At 38.5% G+C, this 22,897-nt stretch overlaps 1 protein-coding gene across 1 annotated transcript in view; it reads left to right on the top strand.

Moving 5' to 3' along the window:
• Positions 1-2,624: 2,624 nt before the first annotated feature.
• CHRM3 (cholinergic receptor muscarinic 3) overlaps positions 2,625-22,897 on the top strand; it is a gene marked incomplete at its 3' end in the record, with an annotated part of 275,587 nt that continues 255,314 nt past the window's right edge. The window contains exon 1 of the mRNA XM_079706159.1: positions 2,625-2,713. The remainder of the gene's footprint in view (positions 2,714-22,897) is intronic.

Here is a 22,897-nt window from a genome sequence, read left to right as displayed (position 1 = left end):
TTTAAGCAATCACACTTCTTTAAGCCAAAATAATTCCTAATATGTTGTAAGGTCTCAGAAAGCCTGTAACAAGTATACAGTTTCTCAACTGGAAAAGCATTGAAAATAAAAACTTCTCTCCTCTTTCATGAGGGCAAGAAGATTTCAGGGCTACCGAAATATTTTTCCAGTCTCTCACCTTCATGATGAGAAATTGAACTGAGTAAGATGTATTCTAAGCAGTTTCACTTCAGGAGTTTAAAAGAGAAAAAGTGGGAGGAGAGAGAAGAAGAGGAAGGGAAAAAATCCTCTACAATCTTTCCAACCTCAGCAACTATATTTCTCATCCTTTGGAGAATGCCACAGTCTCCTTTAGAGTTTTTCTTATATAAGCTATGTGTCATAGACAAGGTTTCTTCATTTTTGCATTACTAAACCTGCTTTTCCCCCATCTCCATGCTTTCTCTCCTCATTTTTACATGTTACAAATGAGTGCTGGACTCCATTCCTCTCTGAATGGATGCAGTAATTCCAACCTCTGCCTAGAGTTCAAAGCCCTTTTATCCACACACTACATCAGCAAAGTTATTAAAGTGCTGATGAAGTCAGAGGCAAGAACCACCAGGCCTGAGAGAGGCTCATATGTAGCAGTTACGTCCACAGAGGGCGTTTGAGGATCAGAGCTGGATGTAGACAGAATCACCAGTTTCTCCACGGTTGCTGGAGAGTACACAGTCACCAGTCTTGCCTTCAGTATGGCCGCACGGAGAAGTCTTTTATTAAAGATATCAAAATCCAGGAGGTGAAAACGTGGAATTAATCATAATTTTTCTACCCCATGCTTGACTTCCTGAAATTGGAAACAGGAAAGGTGATGGTGGCAGCGGTTTGGTTGTACCCACATGGCAGTACAGTTGGGAAAGCATACGTCATGAAATAGGACAGAGACCGGAATGTCCATACCACATGCCACATGCACCTCTCCCTGTACAGAGAGGGCACTGGACTGGTCTACATGAATCACTTTTTTTTTCCAATTGTATGAAGTTTTTTGATTTTTTATTTTTATTGAATATAGTTGATTTACAATGATTCAGGTGTACAGCAAAGTGATTCAGTTTTATACACACACACACACACACACACACACACACATACATATATGTATGTAACTTCAGATTATTTTCCATTATAGGTTATTACAAGATATTGAGTAGAGTTCCCTGTGCCATACAGTAGGTCCTTGTTTATCTACTTTATATATGGTAGTGTGTATCTCTTAGTCCCAAATTCCCAATTTATCCCTCCCCCACCTTCGTTTTGGTAACCATAAGTTTGTTTCCTATGTCCGTGAGTCCATTTTTGTTTTTTAAATAAGTATATTACTCAGTCATAAAAAAGAATGAAATACTGACATTTGCAGCAACATGGATGGATCCAGAGATGATCATACTAAGTGAAGTAAGTTAGAGAAAGACAAATCCCATACGACATCCCATATATGCAGAATCTGAAAAAATGATACAGATGAACTTACACCAGTTATTTTCAGGCCTTGGGCAGACCCCTCAACCTTGTGAAGCCAGGATGCGATGACGTGTGTAGAGGAGCTTGGGAATAGGTTCAGCTTCTATACAATTATTGGAGTGGGTGCTTTTGTTTGTACCGCTGTGCCGTGGACTGATTTACAGCCCTTTAAATCTGTAAAAGGATGTTCTGCCATTTCCTTTGTGCATGTTCTGTTCCCTCAAATTATTGTAGGCCCGATATAAGGCAACTTTCAGAACATGCCGTTCTCCCTCCCAGCTTCCTGTGTTTGAACATGCTGCCTGAATAACACCCTTCTCCTCCCTCACCCCTGCTTTGCCAGCGTATCTCTTTGTCTGCCTGTCACTCTTCTACTCAACATTCAAGGCTCAGCTTAAAGACCCTCTGCTCAGTGATGCCACCCCTGTACCCTGCCTGCACTGTGAACACAATGACTTAGTCCTCAGGGTTGATGAGGGTCCAATGTGGCCTTTCCCACTTGAGTGGACTTGGGTTTTTTGAAAGCAGGTCCAAGTCCTATTCATTTTCTCAACCCAATATCTGGTTCATGTTATTCACTCAGTAAATATTGATCAAAATGATGAATGAATGTCAAATACTTGTTGCCATGAAATAAATTGTACTAGTCAGGTGAGTGGTTCTTCGCTAATTCGCTATGAAACTTGTGAAGGAAACTCAACACTTAGCTTTCTATATGTGTTTTAAATATATGTGCCTTATGTGCATATTTTAATGGGGAAGCATATAAAGTACTCCCAGTTATTGGAAGTTTCATCCTGAGAACATGTGACCATATGACAGAGTCTATGAGATGTGGCATCTCGTGGAAAAGTAGGGTACACAGCTCATTGTTTCCCCAGTAAATGCCGTGGATCACTCCTGCAGCAGGATGCTAACAGGTGTTGTGGAATGAAAGGGTTTCTTGATGAAGTCCATTTGGGGAAAGTCTGAGATAAATCTCCATTTATGAAATCTATCATTTAATTAAAATGCCATTTCACAGTCAAGTGATCCAAGTATCCTACTTCTTCTTTTATCTTGTTTTAGATTTATTTACTCCTTCTTTATTTGTTTGGTTTTCAGCTTTTGTGGTGACATGGCATCTGGTTTTTTTCTACAAGGAAAGTTCAGCACACAGCACAGTCCATGATACATTGGATTGGTTTGATGATCCTACCTGAAACAGGTACATAAAAGCTTCAGTGTTTGCTTACCCATCCTTTGAATCATACGTAGGGATGTATATCCATTTCTGCTTTTCTTGTTGTTACCTGAGGATCAAATTTGTTCTGGAGAGTAAAATTCATGTGTCAGAGATGACCTTTGTCTTTTCTACTTAGCGTATGTGTTTATAGTATGACCTACAAGACTCCCCAGACCCTTCATTTCCTCTGTTATGGGATTAATACAAATTAAGAATATGTTCATGCCAGTAGAGAAGGGAAATTCCATGCTTATATGGTTCTGAAACTAATAAGATTTAATATACAACTCTATGGAACTCAAGTATGTGAAATATGACAGATCCCCTGGTATGTTTATAAATATAGTATCTGTAGTTCAAAAGTCTAACAGAAGGATGTAAACTTTTTTTTCCAAAATTAGTTCAGTCTTGGACAAAATTGAGTACCAAATTATGAACTAAATGGGAATTAATTAATGATCCTTTGATCCTCTTAGGTTTTGTGACAAGCAATCCCTTGGTATATAATGACATAAATATGACATAATACCAAAAAAATACAGTATTTGAAAGTTTCATTGTTTAATGAATACTCTTGAAGGGAATATTCTGATTTTCATGAGACATAAGCCTTGTAGCTCCTGATTTAATTCAATTCAGACTACTTTGATGAGTACTCTGTGTGTGTGTGTGTGTGTGTGTGGTATTTTATCACTAACAGATACTTTTTACAAGATTTATTGCTTTATTGTATTCAACTTTCAAAATATTGTTGGGAATGTGGTAGACTTGTTGAAATTCTGGTATGTATTTAGAAAAGTGTCCAATGTATATAAATTGTATTTTCAAAAGTAAAACTTTATAACAGCTCCCCTGCCCACCCCCTCCCCCCAAAAAAGTCTGCTGAAAACCACATTTGGGAAGTAGCACCGACCTGAGACTTAATCAAACATAAGACCTAGCTCTACTCCTTAACCCACAATCTTGGAAAAACAGGTTTTGTTTCCTTAGAAAGGGGGAGGGGGAGAGGGAGGGAGAGAAGGAGGGAGAAAATAAATTCACAACTGCAGTGCACCAAGTACTCCAGGTCACCTTTATTCTTAATGAGGTATCAAGTAATTAATCGATGTGTTTCCAGGAGTCTCCAGAGAATTTCACTCCTACATTCTGTGACAGTCTGAAATCCATAATTAGAGTTTAACCTCCCTGATTTAAGGCAGAAGTTGCGACTGGTCCCCTGAATGTTAGGGCTATCTTAGGTTGTTTATTTTATAGTTTTGGTGGGTTTTCTTTGGCCTACACAAAATTGATACGCATGTGTTTAAAAAATTGCCAAATCAAAAACATCAGGAGAGTTCACATTCAAATCTGGGCTTCCAGTTTTCTTTTCCTCTGGAAATTGCACTACAAGTAAACTAAAGTAAACTGCCACAATTCTAGTTGTCATACAAATTACCTCCCTCGTCTTAACCTCTCCACGTCTAATCCCTCAAGTCCTCCAAAGCCTTGCTGGGACCCAGTGGTTCTCAGCCCTCACTGTGAAAAGGTCATTTTCTGAGAGCTCAGGCTGCACCCAGAAAATTATGCCAATAGCTCTGAGGGTGGAGCTGGGCTTCAGAACTGTAGAAAGCTCTTCAGATGATTCTGATGTGCAGCTGAGGTTCCGAACCACTGACCTAACATCTTCATGTCTCTATGGCAAAGGCCGTGCCCCCAGTCCAAGCCACATTCACCACTTTCTGGTCTCAGCCGTCTTCCACTGTCATCCCTAAATCACCTTCTCATTTCTATCCTTGTCCCTGTTCAATCTCATCTTCACCCAACTGCCAGAGTCATTGTTTATAAATAGAAGCATATCTGGTCAATGCCTGGCTTAAAGCTCTTCAATAATAATAGCAGTAATGATATCAACTGATGATGAACATTGATACCTTGGTTGAATAAAGAATCTGAGCTGAGGCTTTGTTGAAGAATCAAGTCATTGAGACATTAAGTATCAGAAGCAAATGGGGGAAGGGGCACAAAAGGTGTGACTGAAGGTACCAAGGAAATTTAATTCCATTTCCACATGGGGCCTGTTGCCTAATATGACAATACCTTCCCTTTGCCTGCCCCTCCAGGTAGTGACCCTTAGGCCAAAAGCATTGCGGACTTCTACCAATTGCCATCCAGTCAGTGTCCTGATGTCACACTACTATCATGAGCAAAGGGATTTTATAGTTTGGCAGTGACATTATTATAAGATTAATGTGCGAGCACAGCTACCAAAGTTTATTAAATGTCACTCCTTCGTAGTTGTGTGATTCACCCAGCAAAATAAGTTGATACTAGTAAATTTTTAGGCAGAATAACTGAATTAGGGATGTGTATTTGTCGGGGTTGGCAGTTAAACCTGGGATCATATCTCTTGCCTGTCTGACATATAGTTCCTCCTTTTCACCAACAAGAAACGTAAATCTGATTATTTATTTGAGCTGCAGTGGAGATTTTTTTTCTCAGAATGACTGTGTAATGACTGTGTAGACCATAGAGGTAGTTACTGAAGTCTTTCCTTTAGACTCCAACCACCCATAACTGGAGACGGTGCACTTCCCATTGGAAGGGAAGAAGATAAGGTGTCATCAGAAAGTTTTCATCAAAGACACCTTCTGACATACTGTGATGTTATTTTATTCAGAGTTTAAAAATAAACCAGTAAATGCAAACTTCTTTGAAGCTGAGTGGAAACTTGGGTCCATGTCAGCACTCCTTATGTACAACATAATCAACTTTATTTCATACTGGTGACATGTTTTTCCTTCAATATAAAACCATCAGTGTTTCACAGTTGACATTATAAAAAGTTAAAGGATCTGTGTTAAGACAAAAATGTGCCTCCGATGTTCAGGTAATGGAGACCAATAAAGATGTTGAAAACTCTGTTACCTAGGTATTAAATTAATGCATGAGGAATAGCTATCTCATTTACCTTAGGGGACCTAATTTACCCAAATAATATGTCTGGGCAGAGCTATCCTACATTTAAGGAAACAGTTGATATTTTCAGCTCTCTCCTAAATATTTACTTTGGAGGACAAATGGAGAACAAAATACACAGAGAGGCACAAGCACATACACACTGAGCATCCCTAGACACAGTACAGGATAGTGCTTATTGACAAGATGCCTTTGTATTTCCTTTGGGGATCAAGCTGGATTGGCCTTGCATATAATTCTTCTCTGTGGTGAATAGAGTTGTAATAAGGCCACAGATTCTTCTCATGTAGGAATTTCTTTGAAAGGATTCAGGCAGGGATGTCCATTATGTTTTAGGGTTCTACATTAGTACAGACAAAGCTTTTCCAGTAAGATAAATCCATTTTTCTAAATTCTTTATATCATTGAATGCCTGGGATCTGGACAGAGGAAGATTAAAAATCTCTCTAAAATCTACCATATTGCCACCATATGAAACAGCTATTGAGAGGGAAATTAATAGTGTCTGAAACGAACGCTTGGGTTAAGCATACTTCACTTTGCATTTTCTACTTTTTTTTTCACTTGCCATTAACTCCCTTTAATCAGACAGGTTCCCTAAATTAATTAGGATTAATTTTTCAAATCTAATATAAAAGATAAATGTATCCTATATTTATTATAGGGCAGGAACAATATGGACGGTGAGTTGATTGTGAAGATCTGTGTTATGTTATAGTAATACATCAAATGGCTCCAAAAATATACATGTTTGTCATAGATATTTACTATTATATCAGACTTTTTCTTATTCCCATCATTATTCTAGCACTTTGTGTTGACTTTTAAGAGTGAATATTTTCGAACAAAAGATACATTCTTCCAGGATCCTCCATGCTTGAACAATATTAGACTTTAGAAAATATTTGTGAAATGAATGATGAATAATTCAAATGCATTTTAATCTTAGACACAAGCAGATAAAATTATACCAAAGCTAAGAACTGACTTAGCCAATGAACTAAATATATAAAATAATGACCAATAAAAATGGTAATTCATCAGATCAGATATTATATCTGGTATGCTCTGTGGAATCAGAGAGATGGCCATCATTTTTAAAGGATTTGGACAAAGTCAAAGGGCCAGCAAATCTAATATTTTGGTGAGCAGCTCATCCTGATTTCATTAAGGCATGGCTGTTCACTTCCCTTTTCTCCTTCACCAATATTTTCATCTTTAAAATCTTTTTTTTTTAACCTGTCATGTTAAGGGGACATTCTAGTCTAAAGACTCCTGATTGAGGTGCCTTATCTTTAAAAACTTTGCTAGGGGCTTGTGGGACATTAAGAGGTAATACACTATAGCATTTCTGCACTTGTGAATAATTGAACAGAGTCTAATGTTGTCTGATCAGGTAATAATGCTACCCAAATAAACTCTCTTGGAAGTACTTGAATCATTCTTATGCCTCCATCTACTTATCTATTAAATCTCTGACTTTTCTTGGCAAAGCTCAAAGCCAATTAAAGTCCCAAATGCTTTATATTGCTTCACTTTTGCATTTTAGAAAAAGAGTAGATGGTCCAAATGGATGTGATTATCTTATCAGCCAACAGTAATATAAGCCCTTCATACATAAAATTATTTTTCTCGGAAGAATGTGAAATTTCACTTTGAAATTATATTGCATTCTTAGTATCACAACATACCATGCCTCAGGGATAAATAATTTCATATATTTCGGATCCCTAAGTTATATTCCTATATTGAAGAGATATTTAAAACAAATTATTTTACTTTATCTGAATATTAATAATATGATCAATGATAACTTTGATTACAAGTATGCTGAAATTGGGAACTTTACCATATTTAACTTAGCCATCTTAATGTTCAAACATATTTCTCTTTATATTATTAATTTTTTTTCTTTAAACATTTTCATTCTCTACTGTTCACTTGTTTGTATTGACGTCTGCACTCTGCTTTTTTTACCCCCCCCAAAAATACTTTAGATAGATTATAAAAAGAATAAAACCTAGTAATTATCAACGAAATAGAAAATTAAGGCAGAACAAATATTAATAAAACTGTAGAATCAACTGAGAAATAAATATCAGTCACAGTTAGGCAGACCCTAGGGACCAACAGTTGCTGCTGTTGATCATCAGACATGACTCTGGGTTTAGTGGGGGCTAAAGCAAAATTTTGTTGGACAATTCTGCTATCTGAAAAAGACATATTTGCCTAACATTAAAATACTCATTCTGTAAAAACAGAAATTACACATCTGATAGGAATGGAGGGGCAAAGAGTGCTTATGATACTGTGGGAACATTGGACTAATATTTGAGGATTACTGATGTAGGAATGAGATACAGCTGTCCTGAACCATGTGTGTCTATCATCAGCCCCTTTTTATTTATGTTTGTAGTCATGCTTCAGCTGATGGTTGAAAGGAAACCATTGAAGTCAGAATTTTATGTATTTTATTCCATTGGCCTTTGAACCTCACTGTGCTCAGAGGTCTTGATTTTGTTTTCTGTTCTCTACCACTATCAACACTAAATTTTAAATGATGTTTTATGAAATCAAGTAGAAGCTATAGTTGCAAAATTGTGTGACTTATGTCCACATAAAAGTGGAGATAGTTGTATTGAGTTAAATTCTGTAGTTTATTTCCCTTGGCATAAAATTACGTGTTTGCCTAACACTTTTTATTTATGATATTGGCTACTACTAGATATGTGTATTTTTTTAACATCTTTATTGGAGCATAGTTGCTTTACAATGTTTTGTTAGTTTCTGCTGTATAACAAAGTGAATCAGCTATATGCATACATATATCCCCGTATCTCCTCCCTCTTGCATCTCCCTCCCACCCTCCCTATTCCACCCCTCTAGGTGGTCACAAAGCACTGAGCTGATCTCCCTGTGCTATGCAGCTGCTTCCCACTAGCTGTCTATTTTACATTTGGTAGTGTATGATACGTGTATTTTTAATTTGTTACTCTTTGAACTTTTGGGGGGAAAAAAAAGACAAGTCTTTATATTTTCTTTGACTGAGACCATTGAACAAAGAGAAGTAAAGTGCTACTTATTTTCCTAGACAGCAACTTGTTGGATTCATGGCACAAGCTTTATATCATTGTCCTGCTCTTGAAATCTACCCCATTTTAAATCTTCTGTCAAATCCTTTGCAATATGAAAATTGTTGTGATTAATCCTCATAAAAGCACGGCACACAATTTAATCATTTTAAAAAGTAAAAAAGGGGATCGTATTTTGCAAGCATCATTCTATAAGATAAAGGGAGTTGGGAATGCCTACACGTGGATTCTGGCCTTAAAAGATTGAAGACTTATTTTCATTTTGGAAAACCAGTAGAGATAGATCTATAAAAAAAAGATGAGTCATTAATTTAAAAAAGCTTCTCCTCCTGGTAAATTACTTAATTATATATTAACATATAGCTTATTTCCAAGTACCACATTATAAACTACACACAGTTTTCAAACAATGGTAGCAAACAGAAGCAAGTAATGAGTGGCCAAAATCTCAACTTAATGTTCATCTTCCACGAGTTACCTATGACTTTGAGCATATTCTTAACTTCTGGTTGCAGTACATTTATTTCCTGTTTAGAAAAAAAAAAAAAGACATTTGAGAGCCTGTCTCAGAGTTGTAAACAAAATATCACCATGGTGGTTCTGAAAGCTATCCTTCTGGGACATTTTTTCAACTAATAAAACCATTTTAATCTAAACTGATTATCTGTACAGTGCAAGACAATTAACACAATTGAGTTTCCCCTTTAATATGCTGGACCATCTCACATTTACAAGGCACTGTCATGGTCCAGTCCCTGTGTGAGTCCCCTAACACATATGTTTACTTCAGAATCTCTTATTTAGTCTTCAGAGTAGCCCTGTGAGATAAGTAATATCCTCACTTTACATGTAACAAAGAAAAATGGGTTACAGAAAAATTATGTCATGAGTCATTCCTATCTAATTACTAAGAAGGATAAGCTGTGATAATCGGAACTTGTCTTCTCTTAATGCAAAACCCTTTTCCTCTAAATCAGTGCTTCTCAGTCAGGGTGATTTTGTCCCCTAGGGGAACATTGGGCAATGTCTGAAACCATGTTTGGTTTTCATAACTGAGGGGGAAACTCAGTTGGTTTCACGACTGAGTTTCTATGCAAGCTCGTATAAGCTACTCTCTTCCATGCGTCCTACGTATGCTCCACATTCCAGTGTCTTACTGTTTCCTCGGAATTATACCAACACTGTGCTTGCACCTACTCACCATTCTGCCTGGAGTACCCTGAACCCCCTTTCCTGACAAATGTGTATTCATCTTCAAGACCCAGATGAAATCTCACCAGAATGCTGATGTCTTTCCCCATGCCCTGCTCATCTTCTCCCCAGGCAGAGTTAAGTTCACCACGTTCTTTCCCCAACCCCTCCCTTCGTAGTTACCCAGCACTTATGGCTCTGTATCGCAACTTGTTGATTTCCTTGATTGTTTAGCCCTGAGACTGAGTTCCTTGAGGACTGGCACCCCCATTGTATTCATCATAGTATTCCTTAAAGGCAGTCCAAAACAGTCACTAAACAAATGCTTTATTGTGTATTGAATAAATGCTAAGTGATCCATGAATCCCTCTTGATTTATCGTTCCCTTGCAGCCAGCTAGGGAAATGATGCAATAAATTAATTTGCCCAAGCATCCAAAAAGATTAGCAGTGAGTTTCATTAACTTGAGCTTCCACACTCTCACCCTTTTTTAGTTGGAAAAAAGTCCAAATAGAGAAAAATATAATGTTTTAGAAGGTGACTCCTAAAACTTTAACACCTTTAAAAGGTGTCGTGTTGGGCTTCCCTGGTGGCGCAGTGGTTGAGAGTCCGCCTGCCGATGCAGGGGACACGGGTTCGTGCCCCGGTCTGGAAGGATTCCACATGCCGCGGAGCGGCTGGGCCCGTGAGCCATGGCCGCTGAGCGGGCGCGTCCAGAGCCTGTGCTCCGCAGCGGGAGAGGCCACAACAGTGAGAGACCCGCATACCACAAAAAAAAAAAAAAAAAAAAAAAAAAAAAAAAAAAAAAAAAGATGTAGTGTTGGGCTTCCCTGGTGGCGTAGTGGTTGAGAGTCCATCTGCCGATGCAGGGGACACGGGTTCGTGCCCCGGTCCGGGAAGATCCCACATGCCGCGGAGCGGCTGGGCCCCTGAGCCATGGCCGCTGGGCCTGCGCGTCCGGAACCTGTGCTCCGCAACGGAAGAGGCCGTAACAGCTAGAGGCCCGCATACTGCAAAAAAAAAAAAAAAAGATGTACTGTCATTCAAATTCCTCTACTTATTAATATAAGTACTTAGAAAAAATTTAAGATATTAAAATATTAAGAAAAAAGCTATCACTGAAGGTAAAATGTTGTCCATTCAACAGATTTGTATTGATTGCCTAATATGTGCCAGGTTACCTGGAACATTACTTTTTTTTTATTAATATTATATTTTAATAATTATAGTAAGTTGAGGGAAAATTAACAAGATGTGAGATGTGTCTTCTAATGCCCTAGAATAGTTAATTGATTCACTTTTGCTTAGAAAATATCTACACATTTTATATTTCATCTATGACTTTAAATTTATTTGTTAATAATTTTCTTTAATGGAAGCTGATGTTACCTGGTAACCCTGGTGCCGGGTTCAGAGGTTACCTGGTAACCCTGGTGCCGGGTTCAGAGGTTATTCATCAGTATTGTTTATGAGTGAGAATATTCCAGAACAATAACTTCATGTAGTACTATCACAGCATCATCTTTCTGAGTAAATTAGATCATATTGATACTTAGATATACTTTAAAAAATCAGTTCACTGCATAGTTAAATCCATTCTAAGTTTCAAACCCTTTAATATAGAATAAGAAACAAATTTGTAGTCTTCGTATCACAAAATTATAAAAAACCCTGCCTTTGCTAATATAAATGTGACCTATTTTAACTAGGTGCATGCAAGAAATATATACATTAGAGTTTATAATTATATTTTTCCCACCATCAAATACTACTGTTATCAGTGCATCGTGCCATACTGTTTCACATTAATCCACAAAACTGTCTGCTTCTAAAGTAGTTTCCAGTCTGAAAAAAGGATATACCTCTTTTACTTTTTTTAAATATATTGCAATATTTTTCATTGATCTATTTGCAGAAGGGACTGATATAATAGTGTGTAAGTAATAATGTATATAATTAATGTATAACTCTGTGTCTGTGTGTCTGTGTATTTCCCATCAACTTAAACACATTATTTTGGGGTTTTCCCCCAAATATTTTATCATGCTGATTTTCAACAAAGATCTAATGACCTTTTTTTAACTTTATTGAAACTGCATTATCAGTGCAATATTTAGTGTTTTAGTTGCTGTCTATTTGAATGCTAAAATTATTCAAGCTTACTAAGCACATTGTGCATATTTATTTGTACACATGCTCATCTTCCTTTAAGAGTAACAGTATTTTATGTTGGTGTAGCTATGGTTTAGCAGTACTTCCATATAGTAAGTAGTATAGTTAGTGGATATGGGCATCAGCTTTGCACCCAGCAGCTCTAGATTCAAGACCTAGATTAAAACCTACCAATTGTGTTTCCCTATTTCTTATCTTGGCCTTATCTTGACTTATCTTGGCCTCTGCTTTCCCATTCATTCTGCCAATGAGGGCAATCAGGCCCACTTTGTGGAGTGGCTATTGAAAGGATTCAGTAAGATGAGGTATATAAAAGGAATGCTTGGGCATGGTGAGAGTTTGGAGAATGGTGATTTTAATTTAGACCTCACCAAGGTCCTTAATAGTTCAATTTTATGTCAAAGGGAGGGACAAAGGGAAAAAGTGATGTCCCCAGAGACTATGAAGTGTCTAACTCCAGGTCACACAGCTTTGATGTTCTAGTGTGAAGGCTTCCATCCTACAGGCCAACATTAGGTCTGACTGATCTTTGCATCCTCTAAGTTCTGACACATAGTAAGCATTCCAGAAACAATGAGTAAGTGAGTTTTAAGAATTCCTGTGAAGAATTAAAGTCATGGATGAGCACATGGAAAGTGAACCACACTACTGTAGCAGAAAATAATCTTTTTTGCTGAGACTGTGTTGCTCTCACACCCCATGAGCAAGAATCCTATATTACTTGATTTTATGTTGCCAGTACTTAAGCGAGGGCCTTGTGTAGACACTCAGTACAGCTTTATTTAATAATTGAATAAATAAATGGATGAACTTGAAAAACTGAGAATTAAGTTTTAATTAAAATGTTTTCAATTTTAAAAAGATATTATTATTATTTTGCCACTAACATTTTGGAAAGAATGTATGTCTTTCAGAAGGTTTTTTGTTTTGTTTTTTTTAACATCTTTATTGGAGTATGATTGCTTTATAATGCTGTGTTAGTTTCTGCTTTATAACAAAGTGAATCAGTTGTACACATACATATATCCCCATATCTCTTCCCTCATGCATCTCCCTCCCTCCCACCCTCCCTATCTCACCCCTCTAGGTGGTCACAGAGGACCAAGCTGATCTCCCTGTGCTGTGCAGCTGCTTCCTACTAGCTATCTATTTTACATTTGGTAGTGTATATATGTCCATACCACTCTCTCCCTTTGTCCCAGTTTACCCTTCCCCCTCCCCATATCCTCAAGTCCATTCTCTACTAGGTCTCCGTCTTTATTCCCATCTTGCCCCTAGGTTCTTCTTGACCATTGTGTTTCTTTGTTTTTTAGATTCCATATATATGTGTTAGCATACGGTATTTGTTTTTCTCTTTCTGACTTACTTCACTCTGTATGACAGACTCTAGGTCCATCCACCTCACTACAAATAACTCAATTTCATTTCTTTTTATGGCTGAGTAATATTCCATTGTATATATGTGCCACATCTTCTTTATCCATTCATCCATCAGTGGACACTTAGGTTGCTTCCATGTCCTGACTATTGTAAATAGAACTGCAATGAACATTGTGGTACATGACTCTTTTTGAATTATGGTTTTCTCAGGGTACATGCCCAGTAGTCGGATTGCTGGGTCATATGGTAGTTCTATTTCTGTTTTTTTCAGAACCCTCCATACTGTTCTCTATAGTGACTGTATCAAGTTACATTCCCACCAACAGAGCAAGAGGGTTCCCTTTTCTCCATACCCTATCCAGCATTTATTGTTTGCAGATTATTTGATGATGGCCATTCTGACTGGTGTGAGGTGATATCTCATTGTACTTTTGATTTGCATTTCTCTAAAGATTAATGATGTTGAGCATCCTTCATGTGTTTGTTGGCAATCTGTATATCTTCTTTGGAGAAATGTCTATTTAGGTCTTCTGTCCATTTTTGGATTGGGTTGTTTGTTTTTTTGATATTGAGCTGCATGAGCTACTTGTAAATTTTGAAATTAATCCTTTGTCAGTTGCTTCATTTGCAAATATTTCTCCCATTCTGAGGGTTGTCTTTTTGTCTTGTTTATGGTTTCCTTCGCTGTGCAAAAGCTTTTAAGTTTCATTAGGTCCCATTTCTTTCTTTTTGTTTTTATTTCCATTTCTCTAGGAGGTGGGTCAAAAAGGATCTTGCTGTGATTTATGTCATAGAGTGTTCTGCCTATGTTTTCCTCTAAGAGTTTGATAGTGTCTGGCCTTACATTTAGGTCTTTAATCCATTTTGAGTTTATTTTTGTGTATGGTGTTAGGGAGTGTTCTAATTTCATTCTTTTACACGTAGCTGTCCAGTTTTCCCAGCACCACTTATTGAAGGGGCTATCTTTTCTCCACTGTATATTCTTGCCTCCTTTATCAAAAATAAGGTGACCATATGTGCGTGGGTTTATCTCTGTGCTTTCTATCCTGTTCCATTGATCTATATTTCTGTTTTTGTGCCAGTGCTATACTGTCTTCATTACTGTAGCTTTGTAGTATAGTGTGAAGTCAGGGACCCTGATTCCTCCAACTCCGTTTTTCTTTCTCAAAATTGCTTTGGCTGTTCGGGGTCTTTTGTGTTTCCATACGAATTGGGAACTTTTTTGTTCTGTGAAAAATGCCAGTGGTAGTTTGATAGGGATTGCATTGAATCTGTAGATTGCTTTGGGTAGTAGAGTCATTTTCACAATGTTGATTCTTCCAATCCAAGAACATGATATATCTCTCTATCTATTTGTATCATCTTTAATTTCTTTCATCAGTGTCTTATAGTTTTCTGCATACAGGTCTTTTGTCTCCTTAGGTAGGTTTATTCCTAGATATTTTATTCTTTTTGTTGCAGTAGTAAATGGGAGTGTTTTCTTAATTTCACTTTCAGATTTTTCATCATTAGTGTATAAGAATGCAAGAGATTTCTGTGCATTAATTTTGTATCCTGCTACTTTACCAAATTCATTAATTAACTCTAGCAGTTTTCTAGTAGCATCTTTAGGATTCTCTATGTATAGTATCATATCATCTGCAAACAGTGACAGCTTTACTTCTTCTTTTCCAATTTGGATTCCTTTTATTTCTTTTTCTTCTCTGATTGCTGTGGTTAAAACTTCCAAAACTGTGTTGAATAATAGTGAGAGTGGACAACCTTGTCTTGTTCCAGATCTTACTGGAAATGGTTTCAGTTTTTCACCATTGAGGACGATGTTGGCTGTGGGTTTCTCATATATGGCCTTTATTATGTTGAGGAAAGTACCCTCTATGCCTACTTTCTGGAGGGTTTTTATCATAGATGGGTGTTGAATTTTGTCGAAAGCTTTCTCTGCATTTATTGAGATGATCGTATGATCTTTCTCCTTCAATCTGTTAATATGGTATATAACATTGATTGACTTGCGTATATTGAAGAATCCTTGCATTCCTGGGATAAACCCCACTTGATCATGGTGTATGATCCTTTGAATGTGCTGTTGGATTCTGTTTGCTAGTATTTTGTTGAGGATTTTTGCATCTATGATCATCAGTGATATTGGCCTGTAGTTTTCTTTCTTTGTGACATCTTTGTCTGGTTTTGGTATCAGGGTGATGGTGGCCTCGTAGAATGAGTTTGGGAGTGCTCCTCCCTCTGCTATATTTTGGAAGAGTTAGAGAAGGATAGGTGTTAGCTCTTCTCTAAACGTTTGATAGAATTTGCCTGTGAAGCCATCTGGTCCTGGGCTTTTGTTTGTTGGAAGATTTTTAATCACAGTTTCAATTTCAGTGCTTGTAATTGGTCTGTTCATATTGTCTATTTCTTCCTGGTTCAGTCTCGGAAGGTTGTGCATTTCTAAGAATTTGTCCATTTCTTCCAGGTTGTCCATTTTACTCGCATGTAGTTGCTTGTAGTAATGTCTCATGGTCCTTTGTATTTCTGCAGTGTCAGTTGTTACTTCTTTTTCATTTTTAATTCTATTGATTTGAGTCTTCTCCCTTTTTTTCTTGATGAGTCTGGCTAATGGTTTATCAATTTTGTTTTATCTTCTCAAAGGACCAGCTTTTAGTTTTATTGATCTTTGCTATCATTTCCTTCATTTTTCATTTATTTCTGATCTGATCTTTATGATTTCTTTCCTTCTACTAACTTTGGGGGTTTTTTGTTCTTCTTTCGCTAATTGCTTTAGGTGTAAGGCTAGGTTGTTTATTTGAGATGTTTCTTGTTTCTTAATGTAGGATTGTATTGCTATAAACTTCCCTCTTAGAACTGCTTTTGCTGCATCCCATAGGTTTTGGGTCATCATCGTGTTTTCATTGTCATTTGTTTCTAGGTATTTTTTGACTTCCTCTTTGATCCCTTCAGTGATCTCTTGGTTATTTAGTAGTGTATTGTTTAGCCTCCATGTGTTTGTATTTTTTACACATTTTTTCCTGTAATTGATATCTAGTCTCATAGCGTTGTGGTCTGAAAGGATACTTGATATGATTTCAATTCTCTTAAATTTACCAAGGCTTGATTTGTGACCCAAGATATGATCTATCCTGGAGAATGTTCATTGAGCACTTGAGAAGAAAGTGTATTCTGTTGTTTTTGGATGGAATGTCCTATAAATATCAATTATGTTCATCTTGTTTAATGTATCATTCAAAGCTTGTGTTTCCTTATTTATTTTCATTTTGGATTATCTCTCCATTGGTGCAAGTGGGGTGTTAATGTCCCCTACTATGATTGTGTTACTGTCGATTTCCCCTTTTATAGCTGTTAGTATTTGTCTTATGTATTTAGGTGCTGCTATGTTGGGTGCATAAATATTTAAATTGTTATATTTTCTTCTTGGATTGATTCCTTGATCATTATGTACTGTCCCTCTTTGTCTCTTATGATAGTCTTTGTTTTAAAGTCTATTTTGTTTGATATAAGAATTGCTACTCCAGGTTTCTTTTGATTTCTATTTGCATGCAGTATCTTTTTCCATCCCCTCATTGTCAGTCATTATGTGTCCCTAGGTCTGAAGTGGGTCTCTTGTAGACAGCATATATACGGGTCTTATTTTTGTATCCATTCAGCCAGTCTTTGTCTTTTGGTTGGAGCATTTACTCCATTTACATTTAAGGTAATTATCAATATGTATGTTCCTATTACCATTTTCTTAATTGTTTTGGGTTTGTCATTGTCGGTCTTTTCCTTCTCTTATGTTTCCTGCCTAGAGAAGTTCCTTTAGCATTTGTTGTAAAGCTGGTTTGGTGGTGCTGAATTCTCTTAGCTTTTGCTTGTCTGTAAAGGTTTTAATCTCTCCATCAAATCTGAATGAGATCCTTGCTGGGTAGAGTAATCTTGGTTGTAGGTTTTTCCCCTTCATCACTTTAAATATGTGCTGCCACTTGCTTCTGGCTTGAGGAGTTTCTGCTGAAAGATCAGCTGTTAACCTTCTGGGCATTCCCTTGTATGCTATTTGTTGTTTTTCCCTTGCTGTTTTTAATATTTTTTCTTTGTATTTAATTTTTGATAGTTTGATTAATATGTGTCTTGGCATGTTTCTCCTTGGATTTATCCTGTATGGGACTCTCTGTGCTTCCTGGACTTGATTAACTATTTCCTTTCCAATATTAGGGAAGTTTTCAACTATAATCTCTTCAAATATTTTCTCAGTCCCTTTCTTTTTCTCTTCTTCTTCTGGGACCCCTATAATTTGAACGTTGGTGCGTTCAATGTTGTCCCAGAGGTCTCTGAGTCTGTCCTCAGTTCTTTTCATTCTTTTATCTTTATTCTTCTCTGCAGTAGTTATTTCCACTATTTTATCTTCCGGGTCACTTATCCGTTCTTCTGCCTCAGTTATTCGGCTATTGATCCCTTCTAGAGAATTTTTAATTTCAGTTATTGTGTTGTTCATCACTGTTTGTTTGCTCTTTAGTTCTTCTAGGTCCTTGTTAAACGTTTCTTTTATTTTCTCCATTCTATTTCCAAGATTTTGGATCATCTTTACTATCATTATTCTGATTTCTTTTTCAGGTAGAATGCTTATATCCTCTTCATTTGTTAGGTTTGGTGGATTTTTCCTTGGTCCTTCATCTGCTCTGTGTTTCTCTGTCTTCTCATTTTGCTTAACTTACTGTGTTTGGGGTCTCCTTTTCACAGGCTGCAGGTTCATAGTTCCCATTGTTTTTTGTGTCTGCCCCCAGTGGCTCAGGTGGGTTCAGTGGGTTGTTTAGGCTTCCTGGTGGAGGGGACTACTGCCTGTGTTCTGGTGCATGAGGCTGGATATTGTCTTTCTGGTGGGCAGTTCCACATCTGGTGGTGTGTTTTGGGGTGTCTGTGGCCTTATTATGATTTTAGCACCCTCTCTGCTAATGGGTGGTGTTGTGTTTCTGTCTTGCTAGTTGTTTGGCATAGGGTGTCCAGCACTGTAGCTTTCTGGTCGTTGAGTGTATCTGGGTCTTGGCATTGAGATGGAGATCTCTGGGAGATTTTCACCATTTGATATTACATGGCGCTGGGAGGTCTCTTGTGAACCAGTGTCCTGTACCAGGCTCTCCCACCTCACAGGCACAGCCCTGACTCCTGGCTGGAGCACCAAGAGCCTGTCCTCCACACGGCTCAGAATAAAAGGGAGAAAAAAAAGAAATAAAAAAAGAAGAAAATAAAATAAAGTTATTAAAATAAAAAGTAATTATTAAATTATTTTGAAGTAATAAAAAGAAAGAAAGAAGAGAGCAACCAAACCAAAAAACAAATCCACCAATGATAACAAGCACTAAAAAGTATCCAAAAAAAAAAAAAAAAGGAGAGATAGAACCCTAGGACAAATGGTAAAAGCAAAGCTATACAGACAAAATCACACACAGAAGCATATATGTACACACTCACAGAAAGAGAAAAAGGGAAAAAAATATATGTATAAATATATATATTGTTGTTCCCAATGTCCACCTCCTCAATTTAGGATGATTCGTTGTCTATTCAGGTATTCCACAGATGCAAGGTACATGAAGTTTTTTGTGGATATTTAATCCGCTGCTTCTGAGGCTGCTGGGAGAGATTTCCCTTTCTCTTCTTTGTTCGCACGGCTCCCGGTGTTCACCTTTGGATTTGGATCCGCCTCAGCATGTAGGTCACCTCAGGGCGTCTGTTCCCACTCAGACAGGACGGGGTTAAAGGAGCAGCTGTTTCAGGGGCTCTGGCTCACTCAGGCCAGAGGGAGGGAGGAGTACGGATGTGGGGTGAGCCTGCGGCGACAGAGGCCAGCATGACGTTGCACCAGCCTGAGGCGCGCCGTGTGTTCTCCCGGGGAGGTTGTCCCTGGATCTGGGGACCCTGGCAGTGGCGGGCTGCACAGCCTCCCCGGAAGGGAGGTGTGGAGAGTGACCTGTGCTCACACAGTCTTCTTGGTGGCGGCAGCAGCAGCCTTAGCGTCTCATGCCCGTCTCTGGCGTCCGTGCTGTTAGCCGCGGCTCACGCCCATCTCTGGAGCTCCTTTAAGGGGCGCTCTTAATTCCCTCTCCTCAAGCACCAGGAAACAAAGAGGCGAGAAAAAGTCTCTTGTCTCTTCGGCGGTTCCAGACTTCTTCCCGGACTCCCTCCTGGCTAGCTGTGGCGCACTAGCCCCCTTCAGGCTGTGTTCATGCATCCAACCCCAGTCCTCTCCCTGCGCTCCGACCTCTGAAGCCCGAGCCTCAGCTCCCAGCCCCGCCCGCCCCGGCGGGTGAACAGACAAGCCTCTCGGGCTGGTGAGTGCTGGTCGGCACCGATCCTCTGTGTGGGAATCTCTCCGCTTTGCTCTCCGCACCCCTGTTGCTGCGCTCGCCTCCGTGGCCCCAAAGCTTCCCCCCTCCGCCACCCGCAGTCTCCGCCTGCGAAGGGGCTTCTAGTGTGTGGAAACCTTTCCTCCTTCACAGCTCCCTCCCACTGGTGCAGGTCCCGTCCCTATTCTTTTGTCTCTGTTTTTTCTTTTTCCTTTTGCTCTACCCAGATACGTGGGGAGGTTCTTGCCTTTTGGGAGGTCTGAGGTCTCCTGCCAGCGTTCAGTAGGTGTTCTGTAGGAGTTGTTCCACATGTTGATGTATTTCTGATGTTTTTGTGGGGAGGAAGGTGATCTCCGCGTATTACTCTTTAGCCATCTTGAAGCTCCTCTCCGGTAGGTTTTTATCTTAGAGTCTGCCTTACTGTATTCTTTTCTACATTCAGTCTAAAATTCTACAGTTACTTTGTCTTCTCTTAGTTTTTTTGTTTGTTTGTTTATAAACAACTTTGTTTTCTCAATGTTAATCTTTTTCTTAAGACTCTTATTGAAATAATATGAAAGTACTCATGTGTACTAAGTTAATAAAAAGTCAAGACTTGTAGATATTTATTTGCTTTGGTTTATACATAGTATATAACTCAAATTCAGGTAGCAAAGTAGTGATGGTGGTGCTTTGCGGAATCTGTGTTACAAGGTCAAAAAAAGAAAGATACTCACTGGGCATAACAAGTTGCAGTAACACAGACACTTGTAAAGTCCTTTAAGTCATTTTGTGTTCTTAGGACAGTTAATCTTGCACTGAAATCTTTTTTACTCTCATGTTTTCGACAGTCAAATGAAAGACTCTATCACTTTGGTCCCAATATTATGTTAAATTCACCATTGATTAAGTCACAATTAAAGATTTAGCTCAGAGAATAAAGACTGAAGATATACTATTTGTTTTAAAATAAGATAAACGTCACTAGGTCTCTCCATGGAAGTTTTAGTAAAATTTGAGTAAAAATGTGATTTATTTGAATGTCACTAATTTGTTTTGTTGAAAGATGCAGAATGAGATTTTCTCAGTTTATTTTTTTTCTGGGGAGGATTCTGTATTGAAGTGTCGCAAGTTTTAGTTGCAGGAAGAATGATGAATAATAAAATATTAATGGAGCCAAATGTTGCCTTGGCTTTGAGCACTACCTTTGTATACAAAGAGATTTACATTGAAGCTTAGGTCAAGTAAACATTCTCATAAAACAGTGATAAGAACATGAATAAAAATGTAAATTTCTCTGATTAGAGTGTTCTTTAATAAGAGTGAAAAAATTGTAAAGTAGTGGGGCTCATGAATTAGATTTTTGAAAATGTTGCACATTAAAAAACATGAACTCCCTCCACAAGTATAGGAAAATTATTTTGTATTTGGTATTTCCTATACTTCACCAACTTTGCACTATGTCTTCAAAAAGAGTATACTTTCTCTTTTGAGAGATCCTAAAACTGGGATATTTATTGACTACATACTCTGTACCAGACATTCTTTTAGGTACTGAGGCTCTGACAGCAGATAGAACAGAAAAAACTGTGCCTTCATAGAGGTTATATCCTAGTAAGGGGCAGATAGAAGGAACATATGTAAATACACAGTGTCAAGTGAAATCAGTCTTATTAAGTGTATTAAGGCAACAGAGAATCATGGCAGTGGGGGGAAGGGGGAAGCTCCAGTGTTTTTTTATAGAGAGTGTTTAAGAAGGTCATTTTTAGTAAGGTCACATTTGAAGAGAGACCAGAAGAAGCCCAGGCAGGGGAACCAGCCATCAACAAAGGCCCTAGGGTTGGGGTATTGGAGGAGAGGCAGAAAGGAGCCATCACGCCTAGAAGGGAGAGCAGGAAAATGGTGAGTAAATGGAATCAAGCCAGAGATGAGTGGAGAAGGAGCCGTTCATGCAAAGCCAAGTAGACCATTGTAAGGACTTTGAATTCTGTACTAATTGACCTGCGAAGCCATTGTAAGACTTTGAACTGTAAGGGAGGAAAATTTTTCTTCTACCCTTGTAGGTATTTTAATTTAAATTGACATAAGACAGATTAACTGGAGAAAAATGAATTTAATTTTGTACATATGGGAATTTCACATAGATATGAGAAGCTCCCAGACAGTCAGGCATCTGAGGCTTATGCTCCATCCTGAGCTCAGGGGAAGGGAGGAGGGGTCTGGGGCTTCAAAGGGAAGGAAGACAATTCACAGGATGGTGGGAAGAGCAAATGTTTGGTAAACAAATGTTTGCCGTGCCAGGTAGAAGCCATGGGACACAGAGGGGACTTTGAGCAAACACCCTGCCTGGCTCCCCCCAGCTTCTCACACCAGTCCACACTCTTTATAGTTATGCATGGTGATGGTTCTCTTCCTGGACCAGGTCTTCTATCTATATACTTTTAGACAGTTAAAGGGGAGGTAAAAAACTCTTCCTGAGTCTGTTGGGCCTTGATTGTCTTCAGATCAAGATAATCCACTAGCCAAAGTGACACATGCTGGGGCTGCCTGCCCTGAACCCCAATCAGAGCTACGGAATGAACTAATATAAGGATTTTTTTACAAAATAAATTTATTTATTTATTTTTGGCTGCATTGCGTCCTCGTTGCTGCATGCAGGCTTTCTCTAGTTGTGGTGAGCGGGGGCTACTCTTTGTTGCGGTGCGCAGGCTTCTCATTGCAGTGGCTTCTCTTGTTGCGGAGCATGGGCTCTAGGCATGTGGGCTTCAGTAGTTGTGGCATGTGGGCTCAGTAGTTGTGGCTCGCAGGCTCTAGAGTGCAGGCTCAGTAGTTGTGGCGCACGGGCTTAGTTGCTCCGCAGCATGTGGGATCTTCCCGGACCAGGGCTCGAGCCTGTGTCCCCTGCATTGGCAGGCGGATTCTTAACCACTGCACCACCAGGGAAGTCCTATAAGGATTTTTTAGAGGAATCATTCTGGCTTTTCTGTGAAGAAGAGATTAGAGAAAAAGTTGCATTCCATCAACAACGTGTGAGAGCGTGAGGAGTAGAAGGGAGTGTTTCTCTTTCGTGC

The sequence above is a fragment of the Hyperoodon ampullatus genome, assembly GCF_949752795.1.
Source record: "Hyperoodon ampullatus genome assembly, chromosome: 1".
NCBI classification, from domain to species: domain Eukaryota; kingdom Metazoa; phylum Chordata; class Mammalia; order Artiodactyla; family Ziphiidae; genus Hyperoodon; species Hyperoodon ampullatus.
This window is presented reverse-complemented; position numbering and strand designations above follow the sequence as displayed.